Source organism: Amphiprion ocellaris, chromosome 4, assembly GCF_022539595.1.
Source record: "Amphiprion ocellaris isolate individual 3 ecotype Okinawa chromosome 4, ASM2253959v1, whole genome shotgun sequence".
Classification (NCBI taxonomy): Eukaryota; Metazoa; Chordata; class Actinopteri; family Pomacentridae; genus Amphiprion; species Amphiprion ocellaris.
In genome coordinates this window covers 2,966,589-2,973,025 of record NC_072769.1, presented here as the reverse complement: position 1 = coordinate 2,973,025, position 6,437 = coordinate 2,966,589, and positions in this window count along the sequence as shown.

The window sequence follows — 6,437 nt, the reverse complement described above, 5'->3', positions numbered from 1 at the left end:
TACCTTCTCCTATCGCTTCATTCAACGAATGCACAGGAGCTATCTCACACATAGTCTATCTGTGGGTAGAATGAGGATCAGCTCCAACAATTTGGTGACCCCGGCGTGATTAAGACGGAAAAGTAAAGGTTTGAAGGCGAAAGAAGAAAAAACTGGATATCTGTGACTGATTGACAACCTAAGTGGCTGCACAACTAACCTGTTTAAATGAAGTTCTGCAGTTGGAAATTCAAAATTTTTGTTGTCAAGAAGTACATGTTTGTCCTAGAATAAGTGATTGAATATAGTATCAAGGTTAGGGACTTTGAAAGACCTGGGGGGAAGGGCCCCAGGTCCGGGTGGTTAGAGTCCCCTGGCCCGACTAGGGAGCCCCCAAAGGACTAGGAGCCAGTGGGGGAAGACTTGTGTTGGGTTAAAAGTCCCTGGAGGTTTAGGATCCCTCCTAAAAAGGGAATGAAACACAAGTGCAGGGTTGGAGTCCCTCAACCTTGACGGGGGCTGTAAATTCTGGGTTAGAGGCACTGGGGAGTAGTGTCCCCAAAATTCTTGCAGGAGGTTGGTGAAGGTCCTTGACAAAGACGTTTGTCAAAAAGTACGGGTTAGAGTCCCTGGGGAGTAGTGCACCCCTAAATTTAGATCGGGTTGGAGTCCTTCTACACGTTAGATTGTAGTAAAGACCCCAGGTTAGAGTCCCTGAGTCTGATCAACTCAAGAGACAATAAATAATAAAAGACAAAAAAACTATAAAATAACATATTGTGAATGTTTTGCATGTTTGTATTTCCTGTGCTTTGTGTGGGAGGTGGTTATTGGTAGTGTGTCAGGTCAGAAAGAAGGAAATTAGAGCTATACTGTGGATCTCTGCAGAAACCTAGCAGAGAGAACGTAAGCAGTGAAACAGAGTGGCTCGTGGTGTTTACACCGATTTCTGGACACTGATCTTGACTGGACCAGTGGCTCGGGTGAACTCCATACACACTGGTTGGCTACCAAGTGGGTAGGAGGTGAGTGTGGAGGGAGAATTTGATAGGGAGTGTCAGGAGAAGGGAGGATGCCCAGATAAAACCATCAAAGAGCGACGGGAGAAGGCACTAGCCCAGCTGCTTAGTGGGGTTGAACCAAAAGATCAAAAAGAACAGAGAAAAACATGAAACCCAGTACCAAGCTCTGAAAGATGAAGGAATTATAAAAGAAGATGGGAAAGGGACTTCCGGTCTGACCATCACCATGAATGGCTGTGCTGTGAGATGGCTCCCATAAGGACCTGAGCAATTAATGATTTATCCCCACTTAGACGATACAAACAAATAACTGTGAATAAGAAACGGGGGAGAGAAGTAGACTACAACCTGCACCCGACAAAGAGTGAGTGAACCAAAAGACTCAAGTGAAATTCATGCGCTAGCATTAGCGACTCAAGCTAATAAGTGAAGCTAATGTAACTAAATCGTAACTGAACTACGAGTCATTGCCAGCTATGAAATTATCTTACAAGAGCTGAGGGATTTTCGACGAGAAAAGAAGGAGCAACTAGAAAACCTCAAAGAAGAGTTGACCAAAGTAAATAATAGACTGGAAGAAGCCGAGGAGAGGATCGAAAAGACCGAGGAGAGAATCCAAAACATGTGGAGGAAGCCACGACCGAACTCGTACAGCTACACATGCAGTTGGAGGAGAAAATGATGGATAAGGAGAGCCGCTCTAGAAGAGAGAATATCAGAATCTACGGTGTTCCAGAAACATCCGACCAAAACTCCCCATCAATGTGTGCTTTTGTTGAAACACTACTGCGTGAGGGCTTAGAACTGGACAGTGTGGACAGTCACATTGAACAAGCCCACCGCTCGCTGGGCGCCTCACCTCCGAACAAGGCTCCAGCAGGCTGTATCGTGGTCCAGTTTATGAGCTTCAGGATTAAAGAGCAGATACTCCGCAAAGCATGGCAAAAGAGAGGATTTACTTGGAACGGTAAACACATAACTCTGGACAATGATTACCCTCCTCTCATCCTGAAGAAAAGAAGAGAATACGTAGAAGTGCGCAAGATTTTGAATGAAAATCAAATACCTTATCAAACTCTCTACCCAGCCAAACTGAAAGTGAAGTTTAAAGATGGAAACAAGATCTACACTAGCGCAGCGGAGGCAACTGAGGATATGTCCAGAAGAGGCTATGCTGTCAAAATCATCAAACTTCCTGAAACAATCAGGGAGCAAGTCAAGTAACTAACCTGGACCAGAGTGACTAGAAGAGGAGACAGCAGCGCAGTAAACACGGGACAAGATCCAGGCTACAAGGAAAAGCTCCATGCATTCAGGAGAACTGCAGCTACATCCTCGGGAAATTAAGGTCTCACTCTGACTGAGTTAAGAATTTTATACATGTCTTACCTTATCTGTGACATAACAATATTATCAATATTTTTCAGGGTGCTAACACCTAAGATAAGCATGGTTCTGGGAGATCACATTCCACAGTAGAGCCCCAGCCAATAAGGGACCCCTTCATTCAGTTGATGTGGAAACTGCCTTTAGAGCAGGGCTATTCAATTAAAAATTCACTGGGGCCGGATTTTCAGACTAAGAACATGAGCTGGGCCGGATGTTTTTAGCAGAAACTGAGCAAAGTTAACCATTTAAAATAAACACAAACAGATAACAAAGACACTGGATGTTTATAAACGTATTGCCACATCCAAAAGGACATAAACATAATAGAAAAGCAGTACTTAAACTAAACCTGTGCTGAAATACTGCTTCTTTAAATTTTACATTTCAAACACACAACTTCAACACATTTTGATAGGTAAATATAAGCACGTTAAGGTGCATATGAACATAAAAACTAAGTGCAGATTAGAAACGCCATCTTTTGTTTTGGTCACATCTCAAAGTGCATTAAAAAGTAACTTGGTTAACAGTAACTTTTCAGAACTTGAGACATTTTTCTTCTTTTGAAATAATAAAAAACAGAGTTTGTCCCTGTCCATATTTGGTCTCATCTGAGACAGTCACAGCTTCAGTGCATATAATCAAAAAAATAAACAGTAGGCACAGTGATAGTTACTATCCCTTTGAAACGAAATAAAGCTGACATCAAAGTGCATAATAAAGTGCAACTAAGTGAAATAACTGTCAAAACAAAATGTCTTTCTTAAATATTAAACTTCTAATAAGTGAACAGAAAATAGTCACATAAATACATAAAACTACCTTTAGTGTCTGCTACAGCACGCTGCTTTGTTGCACTTACCATGTCTCGAAGACATCTGTGGCGAGAATGTTTGACGTGTCAGACCTGTTTGATAGCAGATGTCACACTCGTCTTAACTTTATTGTCCGTTAAAACTTCATCCACGACAGCCAACATGCAGTTCTTCACAGTTTCTGAGTCTGTGAACAGCCTCTTTTTCGTGGCCCTTTCCTGAGCTGTGCAGGTCCGCTTCATTGTAGTACAGCTCCGGTTGTAAGATGCAGTCAAACTCTGAATTATAGCCGCTCTCTCATGACATCCCTCGGGAAAGTTTGTCCGAAACGCGGCATGTTTTTCCAACGTGGTGTCTTCGGACATTATAATCTTTCAGCGCTGAAACGCACTCGTTGCAGAGTAAACACATTGGTTTGGCGTTCGGACTTGGTGGTAAATAAATAAATACTTGTCAGTCCACGCAGGATTAAACCGACGGTATTCCTCGCCGATTTGTCGTTTCAGGATAGAAAAAGACATGCTGCTATTTTCTCCTGTATAGAACTGCTAATGTTAACTTTTCAGACGTGTCTCCTCAACACAATGCATTGTGGGTTAGTTGCTAGGTTACGGCAAGTGTTGCATTCAATGTTCGCAATAATGTTGGAATTTTTGTAAGAACTTGTCTCGAGGGTTGCTTTCGGGCCGCATGTGGCCCGCGGGCCGCTAATTGAACAGGGCTGCTTTAGAGGCTCTGCAGGCTCTGTTTAAAAGGCCCCAACCTTGGAAGTTCGCATTGTTTAAGTTATCTTACTGTTGTTCTTTTACTGTTATAGTTCCTTTCGTTCTATGCCCAGTGTTTACCATGGGGAACGAGACACCGACCCATATACGCAGAGCAGCTAAAATGTATAATGTAAATGTACGGCAAACATGTAAAATTGGTAACAATTAATATTAACGGCTTACATATCCCAGTAGCCCTGCGACAGACTGGCGACCGGTCCAGGGTGTCCCCTGCCTTCGCCCGAGTCAGCTGGGATAGGCTCCAGCACCCCCCGCGACCCTAGTGAGGAATAAGCGGTGTATAGATAATGGATGGATGGATGGACATATCCCAGTCAAAAGATGGAAAGCCCTATCTAAATTCAAAAGAGATAAATCACAAATTACTATGATGCAGGAAACACATCTTTCAGATGAAGAACACTCAAAACTGAATAAAATGGGCTTTAAACACGTATTCTATTCGTCACACAGTTCAGGATGGCGTAGAGGAGTGGCGATTCTAATAACTGGGGCCCCGAATTATGAACACCTCTCTGAATATATGGACAAGGAAGACAGATATATAATGAGAATGGGTAAGATCGATGGTAACCTTACAACCTTACTAAATGTGTGTGTCTCCCCTGGCAGTGACTGGTCCTTTTATAAACATATATTACAAATAATTACAACTAAAACTCTGGAAACCTTAATATGTGGTGGGGATTTCAATATTACACTGAGTGGAAAATTAGACTCTTCAAATGGGAAAGGTGACTCGAGAAATATAGGGAAAAAGATGATACGCTATATGGAGAATATAGGTGTCCTTGATATATGGAGAGACATTAATCCAACCAAAAGAGAATATACTCACTATTCTCATGCCCATAACGTTTACCCCCATATAGATTACATATTCATGTTGAAAAATGATTTTTCCAGGATACAAAACTGTGAAATTGGGCCTTGTACAGTTTCTGGCCATAACCCTGTTTATGTGCAAGTTCTTCTTGCAAAGAGAAAAAGATCCACTCTTTGGAGATTTAACACAAATATCCTAAACCATCCGAAAACCAAAGAAAGCTTGAGAGTGGCAATCTAGGAGTATCTTGAATTCAACGGCAGTGACGAAGTCAGCCTAGGAATACTTTGGGATGCATTTAAGGCAGTAATCAGAGGGAAAATAATATCTCTTCCTGTCAAAAAAAGGCCAATCTTCACAAAATGGTCAACTTAGAAAATAAATTAGCTAAACTTCAAGAACATTCTAAAAATATGAAAGATGAGATCAAATCTGAAACAAAACAAGTGAAGAAAAAAATAGATGACATTAATATCATGGATGTACAAAAATCTTTACTAAACAACAGTACTATGAAGCAGATGATCTCTAAAATTTCTCTCTTATAAACTCAAGAAACAACAGGCTGAGAGAACCATTTACAAAATGAATAATCCTTTGAAGAATAAAATTGAAAATGAACAAGACAAAATTAAACAGTGCTTCCAAAACTACTACCTGAAGCTTTACTCTCAAGCACATGTGGATAACAATCAAGACATACATACCTTTCTCTTACAGCTAAATCTACCAACACTGACAGATGAGCAAAATAAGAGACTTCTCTCACCAGTAACTGAAGAGGAAATCCACCTGGCAATTGAAAAACTGAAAAAAGGAAAGATGGCAGGAACGGATGGATTTAGCCCTGAATGGTACAAAGTAATGGAGAGTTATCTAACCCCAACTCTATTGAGAACTGGGTGATGGAAAACAAAAACGGTCCCTCCTTCATGGAATGAAGCAACAATCTCCATCATCTCAAAAGAAGGAAAAGACAGACTAGATGTAACTATCGCCCAATTAGTGTCGTAAATATTGATTATAAACTGTTTGCATCTATAATATGAAGGAGACTGGAAACCATTTTACCACTTTTGATTCATAAAGACCAGACCGGATTCATTAAACAAAGACAGACCCAGGACAGCATAAGGAGAGTGCTACATGTAATGCAATATGCCATACAAGAAAAACAAGAGACCTTGGTGATGAGTTTAGATGCTGGATAGGCTTTCGACTCGGTGAGGTGGTCCTTCCTATTCAAAGTGTTAAATAAATTTGGCTTTCATAAATCTGCAATTGAAATAATTGCGGGTTTATACAACAAACCAGTGGAGAGAATTAAGATTAATGTGGACCTCACTGAGACGATAGCACTAGAAAGAGGAGTGAGACAAGGGTGTAATTTGTCTGCACTCCTTCTCACTTTATATATTGAGCTACTTGGTCAATGGATCAGCTATCTTAGGGATAACTATTGCAGGAAAAGAACAAAAACTGGCCTTATTCACTGACGATTTGTTACTAACTATATCTGATCCCACTCAGACTTGTTTTCAGATATGCCTTTCAGATATGCCTATCTACAGGATAATTCAGGACCAGCTCTCCGTGTCTAGGGTCAGATTCTATCTGC